This window comes from Dioscorea cayenensis, unplaced genomic scaffold (genome assembly GCF_009730915.1).
Source record: "Dioscorea cayenensis subsp. rotundata cultivar TDr96_F1 unplaced genomic scaffold, TDr96_F1_v2_PseudoChromosome.rev07_lg8_w22 25.fasta BLBR01000947.1, whole genome shotgun sequence".
NCBI lineage: Eukaryota > Viridiplantae > Streptophyta > Magnoliopsida > Dioscoreales > Dioscoreaceae > Dioscorea > Dioscorea cayenensis.
This window is the reverse complement of record NW_024087338.1, coordinates 1-12,156: the sequence shown is the minus strand read 5'-3', so window position 1 is coordinate 12,156 and position 12,156 is coordinate 1. Positions and strand designations below refer to the sequence as shown.

The 12,156-nt window shown below is 36.8% G+C and overlaps 1 non-coding gene across 1 annotated transcript; it reads left to right on the top strand.

The window, feature by feature from the left end:
• Nucleotides 1-207: 207 nt before the first annotated feature.
• On the top strand, nt 208-346 carry LOC120255338. Its single transcript, XR_005534979.1, has one exon. It is a non-coding gene; the product is annotated as a small nucleolar RNA Z247 (small nucleolar RNA).
• Nucleotides 347-12,156: the final 11,810 nt, after the last annotated feature.

The window sequence follows — 12,156 nt, the reverse complement described above, 5'->3', positions numbered from 1 at the left end:
ACGGAAGGGGTGCTCGCACAAGTTGTGGGTTGTACCACCGCTCGTGAGGTGTGGTGCACTATTGAGAGGGCTTTCGCCACCAGCTCTCGCGCACAGGTGATGCAGATAAGGATGCAGTTGGCGACGATAAAGAAGAAAGATCTCTCTGTTAACGACTACTTCCGCAAAGTGAAGGGACTCGCTGACACCCTAGCTGTGATTGGCAAGCGTCTGGAGGATGATGAGGTGATCGCGTACATGCTGTGAGGACTGGTATTCGAGTATGATCCTCTTGTGACCAGCCTGACTACACGTACCGATGCAGTCATCCTCAACGATGTGTATGCCCATATGCTCAGCTATGAGCTGAGACTCCAGCACAACAACACCAACATCCAAGTGAATCAAGTCAACAGGATTCAAGGACGTGGAGGTGGTGGTCGAGGCCGTGGCCGTGGGCGAGGCAATGGAGTAGGCCGCGTCAATGGTGGTCATGGCACAGGCAGAGGTGTCAAGCCAGGGCCTCCCAATAATGGTGGACAGAAACAATTGTGCCAGATCTGTGGGCGTAACAATCATGAAGCCTCCTGGCTCTACCACCGATTCGATCACAACTACGTTGCCAACGACGCCAAAGTCGCAACTGCTGTCACTAACAGTTATGCAGTAGACACAAATTGATATGCAGACACCGGAGCTACCGATCACATCACAAATGATCTTGAGCGCCTGACGTTCAAGGAACGCTACACCGGCAACGATCGTATGCAAGTCGCTAATGGTGTAGGTTTGTCTATTGCTCACATTGGCAGTTCATCAATTACTGCTGCTCATCACTCTTTAGTCCTAAACAACATACTCCATGTGCCCAGAATCAATAAACACCTCATTTCAGTTCATAAATTTGTTTCTGATAATGATGTCTTCGTTGAATTTCATCCTAATTATTTCTGTGTTAAGGACCGAGCCACGAGGAACACACTTCTTAAAGGATCTTGTGAAGGTGGCCTCTACTATATTCCAAATAAACCATCTCGTCAAACTCTTGCCATAGTCAAGACTACATCTGAACTTTGGCACCGTTGGTTTGATCATCCAGTACCTTCAGTAGTTCGTCATATTTTAGTTGAAAACAATCTTGCTGTAGTCCCAAATAAAGAGTCTAGTGTTTGTAGTGCTTGGCAACAAGTCAAGGCTCATCAGTTACCTTTTGCTTCTTCATTTCATATTTCATCGAGTCCACTTGAGCTGGTTCACACAGATGTTTGGGGACCAGCCCGAGTGTCTGTAAATGGTTATCGCTACTATGTAAGCTTTGTTGATGATTACAACCGATTTGTTTGGATTTATTTTCTGAAATAAAAGTCTAAAGTAGAGTCTGTTTTCCTCCAATTTCAAAGCCATGTTGAACGCCTATTGAACAAAAAAATCATAGCAGTTCAATGCGATTGGGGTGGTGAATATCACCAATTACACAAATACTTTTCCCATACAGGCATCTCTCACAAAATCTCTTGTCCACACACACATCAACAGAATGGCCTAGTTGAAAGGAAACACAGACACATTGTTGAAACTGGTATCACTCTCCTGGCTCAATCCCTTATGCCAATTCAGTTTTGGGATGAAGCTTTTCATTCAGCATGCTTCCTGATCAATAGAATGCCGATCCATGTGATCAGTGGAGATACATCCTTACATCGACTTCTTGGTACAAAACCAGACTACAAGCTCTTAAAGGTGTTTTCCTGTGCTTGCTAGCCCAATTTGAGGGATTACAACCCAACCAAACTCAGTTTTAGATCCAAGGAGTGTGTTTTCGTTGGTTACAGTGCTTCACACAAGGGATACAAATGTCTTGACCTACAAACAGGGAGGATTTACATCTCCCGAGATGTTGTGTTTGATGAAAGTGTTTTTCCTTTCCAAGTTTCTCAAGGCCAAACCAATTACCCCACACAAACACCTCATCAGCTTGTTATTCTTCTCACTACAACCAACCTGAGCCAATACACTAAAATTTTCCTGACTGAAACCTATTCGACAACAGAACTTCACATAATATCTCTGACCAAACCTCACCGAGCAGTCTAGTAACTGCTGAATTTACCACTGACAATGGTCATACTGACACTATGGCTGACCTAATTGGTGTAGATATTGTTGACAATGCAGGATCTTAGAATGATCCAATAGGAGGTGCAGCTGTTGACAGTCTTGACTCAGAAACTTCAAAACCTCAGTTAATTGATTCTCAGCATTCAGGTCACCACATGCGCACAAGGCTAAAGAACAACATTGTGAAGCCCAGGGAGTTCACAGATGGGATAATAAGGTACTTTGGAGCAGTGAACACTCACCCTTCAAGATCTGTACCTACAGAACCTAGCTCACACACTGAGGCAATGCACTATGATCAGTGGAAGGAAGCCATGGATTCAGAGTACTCTGCCTTGATAAAGAATCAAACATGGATATTGGTGCCCCCCAGGAAAAATATAAACCTTATTGATAACAAATGGGTTTTCAAACTCAAAAGAAAGGCAGATGGTTCCGTTGATAGGTATAAAGCCAGGCTGGTGGCCAAAGAATTCAAACAAAGGTTTGGTGTTGATTATCACGATACCTACAGTCCAGTAGTAAAACCAACAACTATTAGAGTGATCATTTCTCTAGCTGTGACCAGAGGTTGGAAACTAAGGCAAATTGATATACAGAATGCGTTCTTGCATGGATTCCTTCAAGAAGAAGTGTACATGCGTCAACCACCAGGCTATGAGTAGAGGTGGGCACGGGCCGGGTAACCGGGCCCGGCGGGCCTAACCCGCCGGGTCCGGTTCACCAGCCCACTGACCCGGACCCGGCCCGGCTGGGTCTAGAACCCGGCGGGCCGGATTGGCCCGTCGGACCCGCGGGTCCGGGTCACATGAAGCCGGGCCCGGAACCGGCCCGGCTGGGTTTAGAACCCGGCGGGCCGGTTTGGCCCGTCAGACCCGCGGGTCCGGGTCACATGAAGCCGGGCCCGGAACCGGCCCGACTCCCAAGTTGGCCCGGCGGGCCGGGCCAAACCGGCGGGCTAACCCGCCGGGTTGGGCACGAGGGTCGGCCCGCAGCTTGGGCCTGGTGGGCCGGGTCGTGGCCCACCTCAAAAAAAAAAATTTTAAAAAATTTTAAAAAATTACGGAAAATTCAGAAAAAATTCAAAAAAAAAATGAGAAAATTTGTGAAAATTCAAGAAAAAATTCAAAAAATTTCATAGAAAAAATGAATTAATTAAGACCCCAAAAATGAAGACCACAAGTTTCCAAGTAATAAGAGATGTCCCACGTATTATACTAAATTTCACTAAAAATTGAAATTACACTATATTTGGAAATAAATGGCTTGGACTTAATTCGTTTACATGCCGAATTAAGTTGCCTACGTATCCTCCTGGGTGTAAGAGGAATCAAAGCCCACGTAGTTCTATTACACATTATAATCGATCACCCACTTACTTAATCCAGTACCATCTAGGTCTTGGTCGGGACTCGATGATTTGTCCGAGCCGGTGTGCTCATCATATTATCTGTGTAGAAGAAATCATTAGCATCTGGACTTCCTTCTTCTGCTTCTTGTTGTCAGAACTTGAGCACGCTTTCCAGATCGTCCGTGCAAACTTGAATTTCACCGTAGCTAAAAAGTGCCTTGCAGAAAGCTCACGTGAGACATAGGGACACGCAAAAATATCCTTTTACCATTAGTGAAAAGAATGGGGTACGGATTTTCATTACCTTGCCACCGGTTGAGGGACGTTGAAAGTCATGTCCGTGTTGATTTCTTCGAGAACCCGGAAAGTTGTGTTTAAGTACAAGTCGAGCTCACGTATATTGTGATCCCCTTGGTTTCTTCTTTGCTTGCCTCTGCCGGAATGATTCTCCTCCACCATTGCTAGATTGTCCTACTGCCTCCTGTTAGGGGTGGACATGGGCCGGGCTGGGTCGGGGTCCGGGGCTAGACTCAAATATACAACCCATATATTTGGGGCATGTGGGTAGGGCTATGTTCGAGCCAGTGTTTTGATCCAAACCCGACCCATTTGATTGTCATTAGGCCCAAGCCCAGCCCAACCCGACCCAAAAAATAAATAATTTTTTTTATGAAATAATTGAAATAACTAAATAAAACTACTACTACAACCCCTAAAATTTTTTCAAACATTTAAAAAAAATACAACACAAGTATTATAAATGTTTACTCTTTTTCAAAGCCTATTACTATTATATATATATAATTATATATATTATAAATAATATATGATATATATATATATATATATATATATATATATTATTTATTTATTCGGGTCGTCTTAGGGATCTGGGTCGGGTCAAAATTCATCCGACCCAAACCCAGCTCGAAATTAATCCAGCAAAACATTTGAGCTCAACCCGAGTTTTTGGGCCAACTTTCTAAACTCGAGTCTCAGTATTTTTTTGAGTCGGGTTCGAGCCGACCCATGGGTCGCCCAGCCCATGTCCACCCCTACCTCCTGTACAACCTGTGGAACTATATGACTATATCTAATACAATAGCTATCATATAATTCAACAAGTTGACTCCTACTATCAACAACAATTTCATTGACATCCACAATGCTGTCGAGTCCGGGTTCGATTCTTGAGTATCCACGTCGCTCATGGGCAAGCTCATGGGAACCCGGTTGGGAATCTTGTCATCCATTGAATCCTAAGAATTTGTAATATGCGTCCCAAATATTGCGTGCAAACCTTCTAGCTTTTTGCCTTGGATCAAGAACAAATGCAACTAAAAGCAATAGGAGGTATATTTTTTTATAATAAGACAACCATTTCATTTTTCATAGTGATTAACGCACAAAAACAATTGTGGATCTAATCTAAACTTCCAAAAATTGTTCGACCCACGTCAACGAGACCATATAGAAATAAATGGGAAGTAGGAAAAATAAACTTGGGAAAAACAAATTAGTACATGTGTTAAAAAACCACAAGCAAATCAATAATACGAGCGATAATTACCCAGTTATACTCATATAAAGAAAAACCAACTAAGGAATCATTAACAAACTTAGTCAACAATGTCCTATAGGGAAATGTTGCACTAAAGAAGCCGATAAGTTGAGTTCCATCTTGTTTTGACATCTTTAGGGAAATTTTTTTGACCCTCATGTTATGTGCTTTACAATAGCGAGCCCATTGTTTCATGAGGGGTCACGCTTTTTTTCCCATATAAGCTACGACCTCCCTAACGGGGAGTACAAATTCTTTAAGCTCTTCCAAACCACTTTTGCACACATAAGTTTAAAAACATGACAAACACATCTTATATGAAAATATTTGCCACCACATGAAGGCCTCAAAAAAATCTTCTAGAGGTGTAATTGAGGCCGATTAGCGGAGGCATTATCAAAAGAAATCGAAAAAAATTTTTAAACATTAAACCAAATTCTTCGATAACCCCACGATAAGTCTATAAATATTATCGGCACTATGAGACTCGTTGAACACCCTAAAAAGCGAGAACACGCTTTTTGGATGTTCCACTTGTCATCAACCCAATGTCTCTGTAATACCCATAAAAAGAATTTTTCATGAAAAAAACATAGGTCCAAAACATCGGAACATAAAGAAACCGAAGAGTTGAAAGTACGAAAATACTCACAAAGTTGTTCTCTACCAAACTTGTATTGTTTGAATATTGTTCTTTGAATTGTCCTTCGTGAAACCTTCTTGCATGCCGATTGTAGTGTGTCATTGATGCACTCTTGAACTTGACACCGTTCAGCGAAGTTGAACGGCAAGCGCTCGACGGAAATTGTCTCCGAAATTTTATCCCTGTATTTTGCTTGCGAAAATGTAAATAGAGATGATCGAGAACCTGTACCTTCATCCACAGTGAATCGAATTTGTGACTGTGATCGGGCATGTCCAAGCTTGTCCGGGTGCTTCTTCTCCAAGTGTCTGTTGAATGTGCCATACCCTCCACCCTTACAATGTTTAAATTCGGAACCACAATAGTTACATTTACCATGTGTTACAATGCCATCATTATTATACAATTTTGTAAAGTGAGTTTTAAAAATGTTAGATTTGAGGGTAATTTCTGTGGAGTTGGTTGCTTGTCCGGTTTGTGAGGGTACATCAACCGGTGCCGATTGTTCTATTGGGCTCTCAAAATCTTGAAATGGATTGTTTTCTTGAGTAGGTGGTGTGGAAGTGGAGCCGATCCAACAACGCTTTTTCCTCGAGGAGGATCCACACCGTGAAGCCATGTTTTTTAATATCTACGAATACAACAACTAATTTCATTCAAGTTTACAACAAATAATATCTAACAAGTATTTACAGTCTAAAAACTAATAATTGAATTAAATATCTAACAATATTACAAATAATTTCATTCAAGTCTCTACAAAATAATTTTACGCAAATATTAAAAAAAATGCATACACAAGTCTAAAACTAATAATGAAATTAAATATCTAAGAATACTACAAATAATTTCATTCAAGTCTACAAAAATAATTTCATGCAAATATTTAAAAAAAAATAAGTATACAAAAACTACACATAATAATTTCATGCAAATATTAAAAAAATGCATACACAAGTTAAAAATTAGTTAACCCCAATCCAAAAATCTAATACATATTACTCCAACATTTAAAAATGTCTAATATCATAAAATTATTTTATCTTACAATTTGTATTATTTATCATGCAGAAACAAAAAACTCCAACCATAAATAAACCTGAATTCTAGTTCCTGAAAAAAATCAACATAATTTTAACTTCTAACTATATATAGACAAACACCAAAAATAAAATTTAACCAACCAATGAATATATAAATATTTTGAGAAAACCAAGAACTACATTGAATTCCAATAGTCCTCACAGATCTACGTATATATACATAAAAAAGGAAAGTGAGTAAATGCTCTCACTATGGGAAATGGGCAGCAATATGCCAATATCATTCATGTTTGCTTTTTCTTTTTTTCTTTTTTTTTTTTTACACTCTGTTATCCTTTAAGTAACTTGACAGCTAATATAATAAATGCTAACTTATTTATTAATCCCTATAAACCACTGTAGAATTAAATGCTTTGCTATTCCACCTACTATAAAAAAAAATGGTTTTATTGAATACTAGACTTAACTAGAAAGGATTCTAAATATCTTCTTAAAAAAATTAAAGAATATTGAACAACGAACAACCTTTATGATTATTTTTTTAATTTAGGAAAAAGTATAGGAAAAAAATATAACAGATAATTAAGATAGAATAAAAGTAACAACTCTAAACTAATAATAAAAAAATTAATATCATAAATGCATTCATTCACAAAAAAATAATTTCATGCAAATATTAAAGAAAAACCAAGTCTACAAAAAAATTAGAATTATTAATTTCATGTACTTTTTAAAACTCCCACAAGTTAAAAAAATAATTTTCATACAAATCCATAAAAAAATACATTCATGCATTTTTCAAAAACCACAACTCTAAACTAATAATAAAAAATTAATATCATAAATGCAATTATTCACAAAAATAATTTCATGCAAATATTAAAGAAAACCAAGTCTACTTTTTTTAAAACTCCCACAAGTTAAAAAAATAATTTCATACAAGTCCATAAAAAAATACATTCATGCATTTTTTTAAAAACCACGACTCTAAACTAATAATAAAAAAATTAATATCATAAATACATTCATTCACAAAAATAATTTCATGCAAATATTAAAGAAAACCAAGTCTACAAAAATTAGAATTATTAATTTCATGTACTTTTTAAAACTCCCACAAGTTAAAAATAATTTCATACAAATCCATAAAAAATACATTCATGCATTTTTCAAAAAAAAACAAAAACTCTAAACTAATAATAAAAAAATTAATATCATAAATGCAATCATTCACAAAAAAATAATTTCATGCAAATATTAAAAGAAAACCAAGTCTACTTTTTTTAAAACTCCCACAAGTTAAAAAAATAATTTCATACAAGTCCATAAAAAAATACATTCATGCATTTTTTTAAAAAAACCACAACTCTAAACTAATAATAAAAAAATTAATATCATAAATGCAAAAACATTCAATTCTACAAAAAAATAATTTTCATGCAAATATTAAAGAAAAACCAAGTCTACAAAAACTAGAAATATTAATTTCATGTATTTTTTTAAAAAAACCACATATCCATTCTAATAATAAAAAAATAAATATGAAGAATATAACTAATAATTTTGTTCAAGTCTACAAAAAAATAAATTCATACAATTATTTAAAAAAACAACTCTATGGAAACTACAAATAATAATTTTTAATGCATTTTCTTATATGTCCACAAGTCTAAAAAAATAATAATTAAAATAAATATCAACAATTTCAACAAATACTTTTATTCATGTCTACAATAATAATTTTGTTCAAGTCTACAAAAATAAATTCATACAATTATTTAAAAAAACAACTCTATGGAAACTACAAATAATAATTTCATGCATTTCTTATATGTCCACAAGTCTAAAATAATAATTAAAATAAATATCAACAATTTCAACAAATACTTTTATTCATGTCTACAATAATAATTCGTCCAAATATTTATAAAAAAAATCAACCAAAGGTCCAAAACTACAAATAATAATTTCATGCATTTTTTATATGTCCACAAGTCTAAACTAATAATTAAAATAAACATATAGAGAATACAACTAATACTTGCATGATTAAATTAAGACAAGCCTAGGAAACTATAACTAAACATAAAAATAAATAAATCATCACCAACCTTGTTAATTGGGAACTTCCGAAATCTTAAAAATTAAGAGAAAAACCAAAGTTGAACCACTCAAAGTCTCCAAGATTCCAACTTGTAATATTAAGCCTTGATAATGTTGACTTGAAATAATTAAACTCCAAGAATCCAAATAATATGCCTTGAGAGAGTGAGATTAAGAGAGAATGAAAGTAGGAGATTAAGAGAGCATGAGAGTAGAGAGTTGGGAAAGAGTAATAATTGGTAAAAAAAGTAAATAATAGTGGGGTGGGGGGGTATATATAGAAATTTATATGAATTTATTTCTGAAAAATTTGAAATTTGAAATTACATAGGCAACGGCTATGAATTCAAAAAATTCATAGCCGTTGCGGGCCCAACCCGCCGAGTTGACCCGGCGGGTTGGGAACCGGGTTGCAACCCGCCGGGTTGCAACCCGGTTTTAGTTAGGGCCGGGCCCGGCGGTTGGACCGGCGGCCCAACCCGCCGGGCGGGGTTGGAAGAAGTCCCAACCCCGTAACCAGCCCGCTCTGCACGACGGGCGGTTACAGAGTCAATGAACCCGCCCCGGGTCAATGACCCGGCGGGCCGGTTCCGGGCCGGGCCGGGTTGCCGGACGGCCCGTGCCCACCTCTAGCTTTGAGAGCTCCAATGTACCGTCCAACTACATCTGCAAACTAAACAAGGCACTTTATGGGTTGAAACAAGCTCCACGAGCTTGGCATTCTCGGCTAACACAGAAGCTACAAAGTCTTGGGTTCACACCCTCTCAAGCTGATACTTCCCTGTTTATATTTAAAAAGAAGGATCTCACAATGTATATGCTGATATATGTGGACGACATTATAATCGTGAGCTCTTCTTCAGCTGTTACTGACAGGTTAATCAAAGAACTGACAGAAGATTTTGCAGTCAAGGACTTGGGAAATCTTCAGTACTTCTTAGGAATAGAAGTTCAGCCAAGCGAAGATGGTCTAGTATTGTCTCAAAGAAGGTATGCACAGGATTTGCTAAAAAGAGCAAAAAATGGAAAGTTGTAGGCCTATTTCAACTCCAATGACAGTCACTGAAAAGCTCAGTAGAGATGAAGGCACGACACTGTAAGGAGAAGCTCAGTTCCAATATAGGAGTATAGTTGGAGGGTTGCAATATCTGACTATCACCAGACCGGATCTCTCTTTTGTGGTGAATCGCGTATGTCAGTATATACAGACACCAATTGACAAGCACTGGGCAGCAGTCAAATGCATATTGCGGTACGTGAAAGGGACCGTAAACCGAGCACTAAAGTTTCAGAAAGAAAACAAGGAGATCTTACAGGAATTTTCGGATGCTGATTGGGCAGGATGCCCTGATGATCGTCGGTCAACCAGCGGCTTTGCAGTGTTGCTAGGATCCAATCTAGTGTCCTGGGGCTCTCGGAAGCAAACCACAATGTCACGATCAAGCACCGAGGCTGAATATAAAGCAATAGCCAATGTTGCTGCTAAACTAATTTGGATCCAATCACTGCTCAAGGAACTGGGGGTTTATCAGAGTTCTGCTCCAGTACTATGGTGTGATAATCTTGGAGCAACTTATCTCACAACCAATCCAGTGTTTTTGATGGTGCTTGTCACTTTTTTTTTAATAACTAGTGCACCTTCATGTCTGCTTGTCTTTTTGATGGTGCTTGTCACTTTTTTTTAATAATAATAAAAAAAAGAGGGTGTTATTTAAAATGAAGTTGATGGGTTTATATATATATATCTCCCGACGGCTTGACATTTACCTATCCATTGAATTTAATGAAAGAAACTTACCATTTTTACCAAAATTTTATTGTTTTGAATTCTTTTAATTTTTAATAATATAGAAGCTTTTATGTTTAAAAAGGATTCAATACTCTGAATTTTGATATTTTATTTACATTAAATTCATCATCATCTTCATCAATATGATTATTATTCCATACAACCCATCCAATCAAGCTTACTCCCTCTTCTTGTATTTTGTTGTTCAGAATGGTCAATCTCTTAGACTACAAATAAGTTACTTTGCAATTTCAATACCACATTTATTTAATTTACCCAAAATACTCTTTTCTTTCTAATCATTCATATTAATCTTCTCTAGTCATGTCAAAAATACGATTCCATACAAAACCAGATCCAAAGAACTACTATCATAAATAGATAAACTTGTTGTTCGAAATAGTTTTGTTTTTAAATATAGACAAAACTCACTTGTCCAAACCTAGTTCCTTTCAAAACCGGTTTGTTTGAATGCCCTAATTTTATCTTAACCTGTAAGATAGATTTATGTTCATTTAAATATTAAACTATATAAATATAATTTAATCATTGTCAAATGAAATAAAAAACAATGTCCAACAATCCAAACTCCAAATCATATCATATGACATATATTCAAGCCTTAATAAATATTTAATAAAGAATTAGATAAGAATTTGAAGTTTTTGGATAATTGGGCTTGAGGGGTTTAAGATTGTGGACCTTCAAAATTGTGGGGGGTATAATGGCCCAGTTGTCCAAATTTCCTTACCTAGAGCCATCCCAGATTTAAATCCGAACAATTAGGCCATGTCTGGGCTCATCATTCTTAATTTTGGCTCATGGTCCTCAATCTCCTCTTCCTCTTCCTTCTCCTCCTCCTCATCAACCTGGGTTATCTTTTGCATTTCTAATTCCAAGTTCTTCACCTCCTCCTCCTCTCTCTTTCAGTTCACTTGTTTTACTTCTCTATACATCTGGAGATTGAGATACAGTTCTATATATATATATATATATATATATAGTTTAATTAATTGTTAAATAACTTAACCGTCAGTACGTTCTTGTGTGCACTCGCTCGGATATATATGTACAATGTTTTGGTGAGATAATTTTTTTTTAAAAAAAGTAATCTAAAAATAATGCAATTAGAGTATGCCTAAATAATATTGAAAATAATCGAAGAAGTGCTACAAATGAACAAATAAAAGTCTAAGTTGGAAAATGGTGTTTTAAATTTTTTATTCTTTCTAGTAAGAATTAAAATTTTGTTGCAGCTCGCGTTGGTATCAAGTTCGATGGCGCCAACTATGCTCTATGGTCTCAAGTTGTCGAGATGTACATCTCCAACAAAGACAAGTTGGGCTATATCAACGGTAACTTGCCCTAATCACCACAGACGGACCAAATATTTCGGAAATGGCGCACGGACAATGGTATTAGTAAAAAGCTAGTTGATTAACTCCCTTGATCCCACACTAGTTGGCAATTTTATTCGGTTTCTGATGGCCAAACAAGTATGGGACTCCATTGCAACAACGTTCTTTGATGGTAGTGACACCTTACAGGTATATGATCTTCGACGCCGGG